Raw genomic sequence first — 18,404 nt, 5'->3', positions numbered from 1 at the left:
CCTTTCACTCTTCCAGGATAGTACTCTTAGTGAAACTACTTTCACTCTGATCAAACCATTAGCTCTTACTCGCTCTTTCATAATAGCACTAACTCGAACTTACCCTTTCACTCTTCCAGGATAGTACTCTTAGTGAAACTACTTTCACTCTGATCAAACCATTAACTCTTACTCGCTCTTTCATAATAGCACTAACTCGTACTTACCCTTTCACTCTTGCAGGATAGTACTCTTAGTGAAACTACTTTCACTCTGATCAAACCATTAACTCTTACTCGCTCTTTCATAATAGCACTAACTCGTACTTACCCTTTCACTCTTGCAGGATAGTACTCTTAGTGAAACTACTTTCACTCTGATCAAACCATTAACTCTTACTCGCTCTTTCATAATAGCACTAACTCGTACTTACCCTTTCACTCTTCCAGGATAGTACTCTTAGTGAAACTACTTTCACTCTGATCAAACCATTAACTATTACTCGCTCTTTCACTCTTTCATAATAGCACTAACTCGTACTTACTCTTTCACTCTTCCAGGATAGTACTCTTAGTGAAACTACTTTCACTCTGATCAAACCATTAACTCTTACTCGCTCTTTCATAATAGCACTAACTCGAACTTACCCTTTCACTCTTCCAGGATAGTACTCTTAGTGAAACTACTTTCACTCTGATCAAACCATTAACTCTTACTCGCTCTTTCATAATAGCACTGACTCTTACTCATCCTTTCACTCTTCCAGAATAGCACCCTTATTCATCTTTCTCTTACTCTTCCAACAAACCACTAACCCTCATTCACCCGTTGTCCCACTTTTCACCTACGAAACCATTAACCCTTACTCTCTCTCTCTCTCAACCCTCTTTCAACAAACTACTTTCACATGCTCTTTCTCCGACTGCTCTGTTAACAATTCACTTATTATCACTCACCATTTCTCCCCTCCTCTTTCACCAAACCTCTAACTCTATCACTCACTCTCTTCCACTCATCTCTTAACTTAACCTATGTCTTATTTCACTCTTCTCTACCCACTCTATCTTCGCATCTTTCTCGTCTCGTTCATTTCTCCCATTTGCCAATTTTTTTAATCAACTTTTTCTTGTAGTTTCAATTTCTAACTCTCTCATATCTCTCTGTCTCTCATACAAATCCCCTCTCTCACCTCAGCGCACTCTCCATGCCTCTACAGCCAACCTTATTTTCCTCCACCGTCTCATCCACACACCCGCAGTATCTTTCACGCTAAGTCACTCAATCACTCTCCCTATCTTTCACGTCCCTACCCGGTTCCCCACTCTCGTCCACTCACTCCGTGTCACTGAATGGTATAATTAGTCCTTGTCTGCAGCGGGTCGCCTGCCTGTAGTATTGCAAACCGTGAGGTGACGTGATCAGCATGCGGCCGCAGCGCCAACAATTGACAGTCGTGCGACTCCAATCAGGGCCACGTTACTGCCGCGCACAAGCCTCTTCATTCAGTGCACAACCAGCGGCTTGCTGCCAGTAACTTTTGCGTATTTCTTGTCTCTCTTAAAATACAGAAAATAAAATAATGTTGTTGGATGTATTGTAAAGTAAGAGTAATATAATAAATTGAACTATCTAAGTAGTTTCTGCAGACTTTTCCATTGCGCTGTACACTAAATACCCAAAGAATACAATCCCAATTATCTAACCTTTTGCTTTATTTTCTGTCTCTGGTTATACAGTATTTTAATTGGGTAGTGTAAAATAGATCGTCTCTGTTGACTCCGGTAAGAATTTTCAGTGGAAGATGATGTGAGGAATAAAAATGTAAATGTTTTATTTTAAATTGGGTTAGTTTGAGAATAGGGATAAGGGGGGGGGAGGGAATACTTTCTGCATAGTTTAACATTTTCGTCACCAGGTGCTCTGCTAAATGTATGGAGTAATTAGTTTTTATTTTCGTTACTTGGTGCGCTGCTAGATGTAATAAGTTCTCCACCGCCCAACAGGTGGCAGCAAGATTAATTTCTACATTAGCTCCTCTAGCATGTGTTACGGGAAACTCAGTAAGTTTCGCATCATATTATGTAATCCATGATACCTTTATCAGCTAAGAGGGGTCGAGAGTGATCTCTAAAACCAGTGCCATATATACTTTTAAATTCTACTACTACTGCTGCTACTGGTTAGAAGTTTCCAATTGAATGGTTTTGTTTCCGAAACATGTTTCACTTTCAGTTGTTTTTACAAGCTGGAGCTTTAAAACTAACGAGCCAATTCTGAAATACCTGTTATTCTTATCTTACTCAATATGAATATACTATTTATTCATTCCAACTTATATTCTCTTGTTGACTTGATTCTCTATTTTTATCTTCGTAATTAACCCTGTTTTGTAATAATTGTATTGGTTTTGCAATTTTATTGAAACCTTGTTATGTCCTTCAGTACAAAATAGTTATTTACTGGAACCGTTCACGAACGCGAGCTTGCTCAAACGGGTAATGAGCTACGTAAATAATATGTGTTTATTTTGTACTTTATGTAGCAATAAATACTAAATACTTAATGTAGGGGAGAGTCGGGTAGTATCGGACATCGGGTAGTATCGGACAGTGCGTTTCTTTCATCTACCACCATATGGTAGTACCTGAATGACATGGTTACGTTTCTCTATGCGACATCACAGAAACGTAACCATGTCAATCAGGTACTATCATCGTGTGGTAGATGAAAGAAACTCACTGTCCGATATTACCCGATGTCCGATACTACCCGAGTCTCCCCAAATAGAATATTTTATAATTTATAAATTAAAAAATATGATAATAGGTTTTGGTCTGAAAAGAATAAAATTTAAGGGATTGGAAAAAATAATCATACTTTTAAATATCATCTTCAGTGACAAATAGTAGGAATTGGCAAAAAAAAAAAAATAACTTTACCTTTTGATGTAGCTACTGTTTAAGATATGTAGGGTCTATGTTAGAGTGGATCGGGGGAAGATGCCTGACTTTTTCTTTGATTGAAAATTTAAGATACTGTTCATTTAGTTTTGAATTTCATATTGGAATATCAAAGTCTGGAACGTATTTTGAAATTATATTTTTGGTACAAAATAAAAATCATTATTTACCTTGTTTATAGATACAGGTTTTCTTCTTACCTGTACTGGAGGCATCTTTCCCCGATAGTGGGGTAAGATGGCAAATGCAATTAACACATTTACTGATATATGTATTTTACCTAAACTTTATTTGATACATGTTTATAACAAAACTGGCTTAATCTAAAGCCTATGGACACTTTCTCACTCGTTTGTCACTACTTAGCAACACAGTCATTGCACAGATTTTATTGCCGTCTGCAAGACTCGTGAAATCACTTCTTGAACACAATGAATTCCATCCAGTACATTTTTTGTCACCATTATTTTTAGGAGGATTTAAGTGTACGGTAAGAAATAACGTATGCTTGCGATGCTCTAAAACAGTTCGTAACCTCTGTTATAACATGTTCCGTCGCATGTTGAAGATTGTCGTCAATCCACTGACTTCTTTCAGAGGATCTTACGTAATGTTTACACATTCCCTGCAATAAAACAAAAAATAAAAATTTGTAACAAGTTGCCATCTTACCCCGAAAAAAAGTTATCATTTTCCCCAAGTATCGTGTTAAGATGTCTAGTGTTGTGATGCTACCTAAGATGGCGGACCAAGTTCGTTGGTTATTAACAATACAAACTTTAGAACATTTACTACAATATCCATTACAAAGGTTTGACAGTTACTACGAATTCAAGGATGTATTAAAATTTTAACATATCTTTGCAATTATTTTATAGCAGAAAATGTGCAGTTTTCTTGCTTTTCTTTTTCTCACAACAAGAACACGTGGCAAAACGAGTTAGCTTCCACTCTGCAGACATTCAACTATCTTCGTGATCATTAAGACATGCGCGTGGCGTTCTCTCTTGGAAGAATGTGAATCTAGAAAGAAGTAAGCATCTTTCCCCAATAGTCATCTCCCCCCCCCCCCGATTCACTCTATGTTATGAGGTCAAAATCAGTTTTTGAGCAAAATAGCAGGTTTTGAAATCAAACCATTCAAATCTACATCCGTACTTTGAGGAAAAATATTTCCTCATATTTTGTGTACTGTACTTGAAAAATTGAGAAAATGAAAACAAGTAGGCCCTACTTTAGTATAAAAAAGTGGAAGCGTATGTTCTTTTCTTAGGAATCGAAATACATTAGTTTGCCAAAGTATAATCGCTCAGCGTACTGGGTAGTTACGGATTGCCTTAACTCTTAAATTGACAAAGTATCCTATAGGATACAAGAGGTTAATAGGCTATATGCTATAATTTTAATAGAACAATAGAAAAAAAATTGGTAGGAAAATTAATAGTAATATACGTTACAAGAGCGGTATGTTGACGTTTTCATGTTCTCGGAAATTAAAAAAGCTCAACTACGTTTCGCTTTTTCAATCTTTTCCTCGACCATGAAAACAAACATACCGCTCGTGTATCGTACATTATTTTGTGCGAAGATCGTTTATTACATACCTGAAAGACGATTTTTCTGATTAGTTGCAATGAAATCTCCATCTTGGTTTCTGTTTAATGACGGCAACTTCAGAACACGAAAATATCTTTCTTCAACATTGTTGCTATAAAATGTTTTCTGGGTTTACTATACTCCAGCAGGCCGTGATATACGTCTGCCTTTTTCCCCCCAGTCTATAAATGCGAACTTAGAACAAACGGTAAGGTTATGTAATGATTTATTTTTCATTTTAATATTTTAACAATATTATTTATATAACATATTGCAGTAATAACATCCGCATCTGGAATCTTGTTGATTTTTTCACGGCTTCCTTAATGTTACTTGTATCAGGAATGCAATAAGTTTCGTGGAGTAGTAGACTTTACTTAATTTTTGCAAATATTTAAAAACAATAATTAACAGTGTAATTTAGGTGAAATTGCAGTGGTAAGTTTCCAATTTATAATTATTACTATGTTAAACGTCTCTAAAAATAATATGTTAAAAGCCTAAAGCAGTAAAATGAATGTCGCGCTTAAGCGGTAGAAGAGGGAAATTGTTATGTGTGTTACGTTGGGAATACTGAATGTGGTATTTCACACTTACCGCGTATTGGTTCTGTGCGGAAAACTAGCAAATACGCACGATCTCGCACAAAATAATTTTACAATATTGTAATATTGTACAACATATAAAAATATGAGCACTGCGATAGTTGTTTTCTTTACGGTCCGACAAGGTTTTAATAAACTATTGTGACAAATTAAGCTTTGCCAAGTTAAGGGTTAAACATAATATGATTATCGAGACTACAATTTATTCACTTAAATGATTAATCAATGAGTTTGAACCGCCATCGAATTCCAATATTGTACATGGCGAATTCCTCCGCAAGACATAACCATGTTCGTGTAACTAATAGGGCAATACACAGTCATAATTGCTGTAATATCCACGACACACTCAGCACTGCTGTTCCGTCACGAATGATATTAACTGATTTTTTCCTCTTTGCCAATTTACATAGAACTGTAAGCTGTCCCCAGTGGCTACACACCCACGAAGTGGTTGTCTGGGGACATGGAGGGAGAGGAAGACAGAACGGGCATCGAATTTTGGGTGTATAGTAAGTTCCTATTAAACTGGCAGTTAAAATTACAGGTCTTATACATTTCCGTAATCCGTTATCATGGTTATCATCATGCTGCGATCTGGACCAAAATATCGTATGTTTAAATCCGATTGAATCCGAGGAATTTTCAGGTGTAAAAATTATATGAATATCTTCCAATGATTGAGAAATTTGTTGGAACCATGCAGTCGATTACACAGTAACTACAAAACAAATAGTTAGGGCCTACTTTGTTTGTTTATTTATTTATTTATTTATTACTAGTCGTTTGTTTGTTCGTTTGTACAGGGTGATTCAGTGACTATGTTACAAACTCTTAGGGATGACAGAGGACACAATTATGAACAACTTTCATTATAGGAATCTACTGTATGTCCGGAAACGTTCCATTTGCTCTAGTTACAAGCCTAGATATGTTAGTGTAACCAGCTAGAATCGAACTCAAGGCTATTCTTTTGAAGTTTGGTTGCAGACGACCTGTTATTGCAAACGTTGGTGATTTCTCATAAACATAGGATAAGCTAGTTGGCATCGTAAATTATATTTTGTCTCATTAAACCTTCCAACTTTTCTTGCATTTTCTTGTACTGTTCCATAAATGAAATTCATGTCAGCAAGTTACAAAGTTTAATGAATCAAAATGTATTTACTATGCAAACTACACTATCTACGAAAACGTAATTGGGCACTGGTTTTGCCCCTTTAGAACCTCGTGGTACCACCTCTTGTTGCTATAACAGCAACCACCCTGTCAGGCATGCTCTCCACTAGTTTGTGTAGGATATCCACTGGAATGCGTCGCCATTCCTCTTCCAACATGGTACTCAGATGGACAATGGAAGTTGGCCGCATCTTCCGAGACCTCAATCGCCGGTCTAATTCGGCCCAAAAGGTACTCAATGGGATTGAGATCAGGACTCCGTGCAGGCCAGTCCAAACGGTGAACATTATTGTCTGCATACCACTGCATAGTAGCCGCCGTAACATGGCACCTAGCATTGTCATCCTGGAAGTAACAAGGGTTCATTCCATAGAAACGCCACAGTGTTCGGAGCATTTCGTTATCCAGAATTGTACAGTATGCCTGTGAGTTCATTGTGCCACGAACAACCACCAGTGGTCCCACACCGTAGTACAACAGACTACTATATACAGTCGCGAAGCTCAATATGTAGTAAAAATGCAAACATGGGTAGTTGCTCACCACTAGGATCGCTACTATCGCCTCATCATCGCAGATCTCTCTCCAAGCAGCCGACAAAATATGTTACACTTTCGTTGTCGTGTTCTTTTGGAAAAATTAACACCTTCCTTCCATTATTGAAATATTAAATGCATAAAGTTAATTTATTATTTTAATGAAGTATATTAAATTACACCATAAACTCGAAGATACCTGCAAGAAAAAAGTTAATATAATTTTTGTTTGTGCAAAACGAACTGAAATTTATTACAATAGCTTCACTCATTCAAGATTATAGCGATAATTAACTATGAAACCAATAAATATTAATTTGCATTTCTCTTCACAACAATAATAATGGAAATATGAATTAATGGAGTAACTTACGTGTATCGGTACTTGTAGTGTATGCTTACGTAGTTAACAAAGTGGGATGAGGTTAAGCAATAATAATCACACCAGAATTGGAAATAATTCGTAATCAATAAATTTTATTGTAACAGACTTTTTCTACGTCTCTAGTAAAGCAACAAATAAAAATTACAACAACATTAACAGCTATAATTAAAAACATATCCTTTGAAGAAAAAAGTAGACCTAAGCAATAATAATCCCACCAGAATTGAAAATAAAACGTGATCAATAAATTTCATTAAAACAAACTTAATTTTTCTACGTCTTTAGCAAAATAACACATAAAAATAATAACAAAATTAATAGCTACAATTAAAAATATATCCTCTGAAAAAAAAAGTAGACCTAAACTTTATTTCTCTGGAAATTTAGCAGCCTAAGTGACAGAACTTTAACCGGTATCTAATGTCCTTTCGGTTAGACTGAAACATTTCATTGTGAAATTTAAGGATATAATGTATTCTAATAGTCACAAAGAACTTCAAATTAACAGTTTTTTTTTCTGCACAGCATTCTTGTGGAAACCCAGGAACCTTTCTGAATCTTTCGAAAACCGGAAAAAGGATAACTCTGGCCTCTTTCTCTTCCTGTTGCTACAATTTATAACACTACAAACGTCTCCTCCTTGTCCCATATTATTATTCCAATTATTATATTTTAGCCATTAACAATTTCATTATAACCAATAACGAACATTTCACAAGCATCAATGTGAAATACGCAACGAGCTAGCACTCGATAGAAATACGACACAGTCCAAAGTCGACCATGGACAGTCTATTGTTTCTAGTTGCTAACCGCTTGGAGCGCTTTATCACGAGATTTGCAAAAAAACACCTCAAGCTTCGCGACTGTATATAGTAGACTGTAGTAGTACGAGAAACACCCCCATACCATCACTTCACTGGCACCAAATTTCCTGGTAGGCTCTGTACGCTCTGGTAGAAGCTGTTCCACGGGTAGCCGCCGCACCCATACACGTCCATCAGACCGAAATAATGTGAATCTCGACTCGTTACCCCATGGAAGCGATTTCCACTGCTCCAGTGTCCAGTTTCGATGGTCCAAACACCGCCTGAGTCTCTGAGCTTTATTCGTCTTCGTGATATGCGGCTTATGTGCCGTTGATCTTCCGGAATATCCGAGTTGGTGGGCCTCTGTTCGCAATGTTCCAATGGAAACAGACACGTTTGTCGCTGCTTGAATCCCCTGTCTGATGGTAGCCATTGGTTGTGTCCTGTTCTTTATAATCTCACGTTTTAGGGTTCTGCGATCTCTGTTAGTCAGAATTTTCGCTCGCCCTGAACGTTCACCATTGTCGCAATGTCCATCGACCTTCCACTTACGTAGGACGAATGCTACTGTTGATTTGGGCCTGTTTACCTTAGCGGCTATTGCCTTGCTACACAGTCCACTGAGGTGGCAGCCCACAATTGTGCCCTAATCAAAGTCTGATAGCTCTCACCACGCGCCATCTCTTTCTCAACTGTTTCTCTTGCTCACTGCAACACATACCAGCCACAAGAGTGAAATGACATTCTAAATTAATTAAAATCATGCGTGCCCATTTACTTTTTCGTAGATAGTGTAGCTTATCCCATGTTTATGAGAAATCACCAACGTTTGCAGAAACAGGTCGTCTGCAACCAAACTTCAAAAGGATGGCCTTGAGTTCGATTCTGGCTGATTACACTAACTGAATATCTACACTTGTAACTACCAAAAGGAACGTTTCCGGTCATACGAGGCGCATCCAGAAAGTTAGTTTCCCTATTTAAAAAAAAAGAACACACTTTCAGGAAAACATTTATTGGCAACAGATACAGCAATGTTTCAGCTATTTTTCAACATAGCCACCATCAGAATTGAGACACTTGTCGTATCGTGGGATCAACTTTTGTATCCCTCTGTCGTAGAACTCTGCCGCCTGTGAATGGAACCAGCGTGTGACAGACGTCTTCAGCTCTTCGTCATTGCCAAAACGCTCACCGGAGGACAGGAATTTCTTGAGGTGCAAGAAAACGTGAAAATCGCTGGGAGCAAGATCAAGACTGTAGGGTGGGTGATCAAACAACTCCCAGCCAAATTCCGTCAAAACAGCTGCTGTGCGCCAAGCCGTGTGTGGACGAGCATTGTCATGGAGGAGCACAACACCTGCAGTAAGCATTCCACGCCTCTTGTTTTGAATGGCACGTCGCAATTTTCGCAGTGTTTCACAGTAACGGTCAGCGTTCACTGTTTCACCTCTTGGAAGGAAGTCAATGAGCAGAATGCCCTTCCTGTCCCAGAACACCGTGAACATCACTTTCCGTACCGACAGCGTCTGTTTGAATTTCGTCCTGACCGGAGATCCACTATGCCGCCAATGCATTGACTGCTGCTTGGTTTCCGGGGTGAAGTGCGAAATCCAAGTCTCATCGCCCGTGACGATCCTGTCGAGGAACTCGTCGCCGTAATCGTGATACCGTTGCAGAAATGTCAGTGCTGCTCCTAAAAGTTGCATTTTATGTTCGGGTGTTAGGTTTTCCGGCACCCACCTGGCACACACTTTTTTGAACAGCAGGTGCTTAGTGACAATCTCATGCAACAAGGATCGCGAAATCTGCGGAAAATGGCTGCTCAGCTACGTAATCGTGAAGTGACGGTTCTCCATGATACACTGTCGCACCAGCTCAACAAGATCATCATTGATGAGGGACGGTCGCCCACTGCGCTCTTCATAATGGACACTTTGGCGACCTTCGGAAAACTGCCTACACCAGCGACGCACCATCTGCTTACTCATGATGTTCGGCCCATAGACCTGACAGAGCTGCCGATGAATTTCAATTTGCGCAATGCTTTGTGCATTAAAGAACTTTATCACCGACCGAACCTCGCAGGCGGCGTGAGAAGGAATAAGAGCTTCCATTTCGGACCACTGCTGCCACGCTACTGGCACCAGGCGGGACCTGTCAGGCTGGCATATGATTGATAAGTCATAGATCTGTTACGCATGCGCAATTGACAGGGCTAATTACGTTTACTTTCAAGGGGAAAAAATTGGGAAACTTACTTTCTGGATGCGCTTCGTAGATTTCTATATGAAATTTATTCATAATTGTCTCCTCTATCATCCCTAAAAGTCTGTAACATAATCACTGAATCACCCTGTATTAGGCCATGTGGCCTGTTACGGACTCGATCCATCTTTTTGCTGGGCGTCCTATTGATATTTTCCCTTGCGGTCTGTAACAGAGGATCATTTTTGGGATTCTGCTGTTATGCATCCTGCTGACATGGTTTATCCATTTTTCTTTCTGTGTTCCTTTATATTCTAATATTGGTTCGATCTGGAGTTCATTGAGTCCATTTAGTGTATCCTGCCGTTCTTCTGATAAATCGCATCTCAGCCGCGGTTATTCGGGTCTCCTCCCTATTCCTAATTGCCCCGCTTCACAACCGTAAGTCAAAACTGATCGAGCTAATGCTTTGTAAAGTCTTATTTTTGTTTGCTTTTGGACGAGTGTTAGCTTCATGACAGAGTTTATACGTACCCAAGATTTTGGTTAATTTGAATTAGTTACGTAAATAACTAAATTATGATAAATAATTTATTAAATGGCGATCTTACTCGGGTTAATTGTGTAAGCATGTACGGCTTTCAGCTGTTTCGGTGCTTCTTCACACCATTCTCAGAGCCTACTAGATCTCTAACTTCGCTGCTTGTTGTGTGGGTGCGTTCGATTGTTGAAAAGTGTTGAAATGTGGTGTCAAATAGTGTGTGTGTTCTGAAATTGATCTGTGTGTTGAGAATTTGATCCGGGTGTGTTTTAGTGTGTCTGTATATTTCATATTGTTCTAGTGTGTTGAGTTTTTAGTTTTTGGGTTGTATGTGTAGGATTCCCATGTCTGTATTTATGTTATTGTATGTGTGGTTAGCATTAGTTATGTGTTCGGCGTATGTAGGTGTATTGTGTCCTCTGGTTATTGCTTTAATGTGTTCTTTGTATCGAGTTTGGAATGATCTGCCTGTCTGTCCAGTGTAGAAACTGTCGCAACTATTGCATGTGAGTTTTTATACGCCTGTGTGGTTGTATTTATTTGTTTATGTTGTTTGTGTGTTGAGATGTCATTGTAGTGTGTTTTCTGTTCTGTATGCTATGTTGTATTTCTGTTTTCTGAATGAGGATGCGATCTTGTGTGTGTTTTTGTTTTCGTATGTTAGTGTGATGTACTTCTTGTGTTTGTGTTGTGTTTTGTGTGTTTTTGTGTTTGTTGAGTTTTTGTTTTGTCTTCCTTATGATGTTGTCTATTATGTTTGGGTTGTAATCATTTTCTTGTGCTATGTATTTGATTGTGTTCACTTCTTGTTTGTAGTGTTGTTGGCTCATGGATATGTTGAGTAATCTGTGTACCATTGTCCTGAATGCAGCATGTTTGTGTTGTATGAGGTGATTAAATGTGTTGTGTATGTGTGTGGTGGTGGTGGTTGGTTTTCTGTATATTTTCAAGTTGTGTTTGTTGTCAACTTTTGTTATGGTGATGTCTAGGAAATTTATGTAGTTATTGTTTTCGAGTTCCAGTGTGTATTGGAGTTTTGGGTGTATTTTGTTTATGTATTGGTGTAGTTTGTGTATTTGTCGTTTGTTTCCATTGTATAGTATGAGTATGTCGTCTACGTATCTGTGCCAGTATATTATGTTGTCTGCATAAGACACGAGTAAGATCGCCATTTAATCAATTATTTATATTCAAGTGTTAAAATTAGTGTACGAAAGATTCAAAATAAATTTGATGTCTAGCTTATTTAAGGTATCTTGTTCATTGTACTACTGGTTTACTTAAAATTTTAGATAGATTTAATTTTTGTTGCATAAGAACTGTAAGTTCTATAGACCTAGTAGCGAACATCTTAATTCCAAATGTGCATTGAACATTTTACAGTAGTGAAAATGTAAGGAATAAGAATAGATAATATCAACGGCCCAGTTCAAAAGGAAAACAACTAAAAATTTAAATTACTATGTTGTACCGAAGTATATGTGATATTTCCGTGCAGAAATTCTGCGTTATATGTACCTTATGATGAAGGATGTGACACAGTACATGAGGGTAGGCCACCAAAGGGAAAACTGAGAGGTAGAACTTAAACTGAGGGGATTCGATCCGGCATCGGAACTGGAATCCGGTGTGACTTAGTGGATAAAGCGTCAGCACGTAGAGCTGAAAACCCGGGTCCGAGTCTCGGTGCCGGAGAGAATTTTTCTCTGTTCTATCCATTCTTCGTCATAAAAATGTAAAGCTTTGAGAAACCTGTATTTTAAAGCTATATGTCGCTGTGAAGAATCAAATGATCATTGAAATTGCTCCAAATCCTGTTAATGGTGTTTTATAACTATTATATATTTCAGTTACAGTGATGTTAATTGAGTTTTTCAGAGCAACATGAAGCTTTAAATAGTAATATACGTTACAAGAGCGGTATGTTGACGTTTTCATGGTCGAGGAAAAGATTGAAAAAGCGAAACGTAGTTGAGCTTTTTTAATTTCCGAGAACATGAAAACAAACATACCGCTCGTGTATCGTACATTATTTTGTGTGAAGATCGTTCATTACATACCTGAAAGACGAATTTCTAACTAGTTGCAATGAAATCTCCATGTTGGTTTCTGTTTAATGACCCCAACTTCGGAACACCAAAATATCTTTCTTCAACATTGTTGCTGTAAAAATGTTTTCTGTGTTTACTATACTCCAGCAGGCCGTGATATACGTCTGTCTTTTTTTTCCCCCAGTCCATAAATGCGAACTTAAAACAAACGGTAAGGTTATGTAATGATTTATTTTTCATTTTAATATTTTAACAATATTATTTATATAACGTATTGCAATAATAACATCGGCATCTGGAATCTCGTTGATTTTTTCACGGCTTCCTTAATGTTACTTGTATCAGGAATGCAATAAGTTTCGTGGAGTAGTAGACTTTACTTAATTTTTGCAAATATTTAAAAACAATAATTAACATTGCAATTTAGGTGAAATTGCAGTGGTAAGTTTCCAATTTATAATTATTACTATGTTAAACGTCTCTAAAAATAATATGTTAAAAGCCTAAAGCAGTAAAATGAATGTCGCGCTTAAGCGGTAAGAAGAGGGAGATTGTTATGTGTGTTACGTTGGGAATACTGAATGTGGTATTTCACACTTACCGCGTATTGGTTCTGTGCGGAAAACAAGCAAATACGCACGATCTCGCACAAATTAAGTTTTCACAAAACTTTAAATTTTGAGGTGTTTCCATTCCGAACTGGCCCGTCGATATGTACTTACTCTGCTTACATAGCTAAACATGAATACGTTCGAAATCGTTACGGATCCAGCTACTCATTTCTTACGTTGATAAAAGGAAATTTGACCTTGACCTCGGCGTTGAAAGAGAGAAAAGTGAAGCCGTGAGAGAATGAGACAGGAAGACGAAGTTGGGGATGATATAATTGTACTTGAGGGAGAGAGAGGCGGAGGAAAGGAGAAAGAGAGGCAGGCATACCTTCAAGTTAAATCAATAGTTGCAGCAGCGCGGAGTCGGTAGTCACTTGTGTAAAATTCACAAACAAGCAACACAATCATTTAGTGACTTATAATTGCGTGCCCGACTGCAGAGAAAATATATTTCAATACTATATAGTGAATTATACCTATTGTAATCTTTTCAACCTCTTAAAATTTAACTACTGTATCTTTGCATTATTGTAGTCTTCTCAAACCTCTTAAAAGCTGAGTACATGGTGCATTATTGTAGCCTTTTTATACCTATTAAAATTTAACCTATTTGTGTGCATTATACTGGTCTTCTTGTTACTCCTATTGCAGTTTTCTTAAACTTCTAAAAATTTGACTTCATACTGCATTATTATAAACTTTTAATACCTCTTAAAATGTTACTATGTGGTGCATTATTTTAGTCACCTTAAACCACTTGAATTGCGATAACATAGTGCCTTATTATAATCAGTTAAAACTATTATGACAGTCTTTTTAAAACTCTTATAGTTTCACCACATAATGCAGTATTGTAATAGTTTTATGTCTCTTAAAATTTAAGTATATGGTAACTTATATTAAGTTGTCTTTTTAAACCTCTTAAAATTGAACTATATAGTGTATTATTGTGGTCTGCTTAAAGCTCTTAAAATTCAACTGTATAGTGTATTATTGTAGCCTTCTTAAACCTCTTAAAATTCAGCTGTATCGTGCATTATTGTAGTCTCCTTAAACTTTTTAACATTTAACTCTATAGTACATTATTGTAGTCTTCTTAAACTTCTTAAAATGCATATACAGGGACATCATTTTATTTTTACTAACGTTTCTAATATTAACCTGGCTATACCTTTGGATTAACGACTGAGAACCGTTTAGTACCCCTTCCCACGACTGGAGTTCGATGATACGGGCGTAAAATACAAACAAATCACTTTACTAGGTATAGGAGGGTAGAAAAGTAGTTCATCCATTTACGTAAACTATAAAATATTGCGATTTTGAGTTTGATAATTTTCATTAGGTTTTTGTTTAATCAAAATACAGTACAGTATTAACAATGAGTGTTTTTACTCACGAATTGAGCTATCCATTCGGACGTGTTTATTACGCAGTGTATATTATACTGTTTACAGCACATCAGCGTACAATATAGAGAATGAAGTTAAATAGAAAAATGATCATAATATGGATATTTAAACGCATTTTTTAAAATAGTGGCCGTTCATTTCGATACAGGCTTCAGTTCTTTTGTGCATATTATCGCTCTGTAGACTATTGTACCTAATTCCAATTACCAGCTTCGTCCTTCGTACGAGTAACTCATGTTGAAATAATTCTGTACCTACTCTATAAACAGTACTTACCTTACGTACTGTAAATTCAAACTTCACTTCTGCCCGATCCGAAAAGACAAAATTACTCAGACATGCTATCTACTGTCCGTCCAAGTGGTTTTGTCGCAGGGTTGTAGAAAGGGGGGAAATCACGTGACAGTTAATTCCTTAACGATGCCCTTTTATTTAAGTTATTTTAAACAGTAGTATAATATTACGTAGACGTCCAATTCTTAACAGAAATTAATGTTTTCAGAAAAGAGATAAGACAGCCCAGCTACTAGCCTTTACAGAGAGGCGAGCAGAAACGGGGGGAGACGGTACCTGTGCGAAAATATGATTCAATATTGTAAGCTGTTTCGTCACTAGAAAACGCGAACATATTTCTGGAACGTACTTTACTCACTAACTCAGTACTGCTTGACTGCAGGTACGCGGCCTTGGTTCTGTGTGGAGAACGGTTGAAAGTTTACTAGTAGAGGGGGGTGGGAGTGAAGTACACTCAAAAACTCAGGTACAATAAAAATTGAAGTAAAAATAAAATGATGTCCCTGTATATATAGTGCATTATTGCAGTCTTCTTAAACCTCTTAAAATTCAACTGTATAATGCATTATTGTAGCCTTTTTAAGCCCCCTAAAATTCAACTGTATAGTGCAATATTGTAATCTTCTTAAACCTCTTAAAATTCAACTTTATAGTGCATTATTGTAGTCTATTTAAACCTCTTAAAATTCAGCTGTATAGTGCATTATTGTAGTGTTCTTAAGCCTCTTAAAATTCAACTGTATAGTGCATTATTGTAGTCTTCTTAAACCTCTTAAAATTCAACTGTATAGTGCATTATTGTAGTCTCCTTCAACTTTTTTACGTTCAACTATATAGTGCATTATTGTAGTCTCCTTCAACTTTTTTACGTTCAACTATATAGTGCATTATTGTAATCTTCTTAAACCTCTTAAAATTCAACTGTATAATGCATTATTGTAGTCTCCTTAAACTTTTTTACGTTCAACTATATAGTGCATTATTGTAGTCTCCTTAAACTTTTTTACGTTCAACTATATAGTGCATTATTGTAGTCTCCTTAAACTTTTTTACGTTCAACTATATAGTGCATTATTGTAATCTTCTTAAACCTCTTAAAATTCAACTATATAGTGTATTATTGTAATCTTCTTAAACCTCTTAAAATTCAACTGTATAGTGCAATATTGTAATCTTCTTAAACCTCTTAAAATTCAACTGTATAGTGCATTATTGTAGTCTCCTTAAACTTTTTTACGTTCGACTATATAGTGCATTATTGTAGTCTCCTTAAACTTTTTTACGTTCAACTATATAGTGCATTATTGTAGTCTCCTTAAACTTTTTTACGTTCAACTATATAGTGCATTATTGTAGTCTCCTTAAACTTTTTTACGTTCAACTATATAGTGCATTATTGTAATCTTCTTAAACCTCTTAAAATTCAACTATATAGTGTATTATTGTAATCTTCTTAAACCTCTTAAAATTCAACTGTATAGTGCAATATTGTAATCTTCTTAAACCTCTTAAAATTCAACTGTATAGTGCATTATTGTAGTCTCCTTAAACTTTTTTACGTTCGACTATATAGTGCATTATTGTAGTCTCCTTAAACTTTTTTACGTTCAACTATATAGTGCATTATTGTAGTCTCCTTAAACTTTTTTACGTTCGACTATATAGTGCATTATTGTAGTCTCCTTAAACTTTTTTACGTTCAACTATATAGTGCATTATTGTAGTCTCCTTAAACTTTTTTACGTTCGACTATATAGTGCATTATTGTAGTCTCCTTAAACTTTTTTACGTTCAACTATATAGTGCATTATTGTAGTCTCCTTAAACTTTTTTACGTTCGACTATATAGTGCATTATTGTAGTCTCCTTAAACTTTTTTACGTTCAACTATATAGTGCATTATTGTAATCTTCTTAAATCTCTTAAAATTCAACTATATAGTGCATTATTGTAGTCTCCTTAAACTTTTTTACGTTCAACTATATAGTGCATTATTGTAGTCTCCTTAAACTTTTTTACGTTCAACTATATAGTGCATTATTGTAATCTTCTTAAAGCTCTTAAAATTCGACTGTATAGTGCATTATTGTAGCCTTCTTAAACCTCTTAAAATTCGACTGTATAGTGCATTATTGTAGCCTTCTTAAACCTCTTAAAAGTCGACTGTATATTGCATTATTTTAGCCTTCTTAAACCCCTTAAAATTCGACTGTATAGTGCATTATTGTAGCCTTCTTAAACCTCTTAAAAGTCGACTGTATATTGCATTATTTTAGCCTTCTTAAACCCCTTAAAATTCGACTGTATAGTGCATTATTGTAGCCTTCTTAAACCTCTTAAAATTCGACTGTATAGTGCATTATTGTAGTCTACTTAAACCTTTAAAATTTCACCTGTATGGTGCATTATTGTAGTCTCCTTAAACGTTTTAAATTCAATTATATAGTGCATTATTGTAGTCTTTTTAAATCTCTTAAAATTGAACTCATTCATTCATTCATTCATTCATTCATTCATTCATTCATTCATTCATTCATTCATTCATTCATTCATTCATTCATTCATTCATTTATTTTATTCCATAAATCTTACATGAGCAATGAAGCTTTAAGATGTGGAACAAGTTAAAATTTTACAATATTACAATTACAATTTTTACAAATTTTTATAGTTTTACAATATAGTAATTTTCTACAATTTTTACAATTTTGTGCAATTTTTTACATTTTGGCTAGATGTAGTGAGATGAGGTGAGGTCCGAGGATTCGCTAAAATATTACCCGGCATTTGCCTTTTGGTTAGGGGAAACCTCGGAAAACCCCAACTAGGTAATCAAATCAAAGGGGGGTTATCAAATCAAAGGGGTTGATGCCAAAGACTCGCCATAGACTCGCCAAAGACCATCCGGCTTCAGTCCCACGGCTGTAAAATTCAACTCTATAGTGCATTATTGTAATCTTCTTAAGCCTTTTAAAATTTGACTATATATTGTCTTACTTTAATTTGATTACATACTCAATTATCACAGTGAAGATATTAAAAAAAAAAAAGGAATAAGCATGGGTTTCTTCAACCCAAGATTTCAATCGTCATTTGGATGTGAAAAGCGAACCATGAAGCAAATCAATGTTATCAAAGTATTAAGAAGGATCATGCACAAGATACGGTGGAACGTCTGAAAACTGGCGGTGATAGGCTACTTTCACTCTCAGTTGATGATATGGGTGCGAAGATTCTT

Source organism: Periplaneta americana, chromosome 7, assembly GCF_040183065.1.
Source record: "Periplaneta americana isolate PAMFEO1 chromosome 7, P.americana_PAMFEO1_priV1, whole genome shotgun sequence".
Classification (NCBI taxonomy): domain Eukaryota; kingdom Metazoa; phylum Arthropoda; class Insecta; order Blattodea; family Blattidae; genus Periplaneta; species Periplaneta americana.
Note: the sequence above shows the minus strand (reverse complement) of the source record.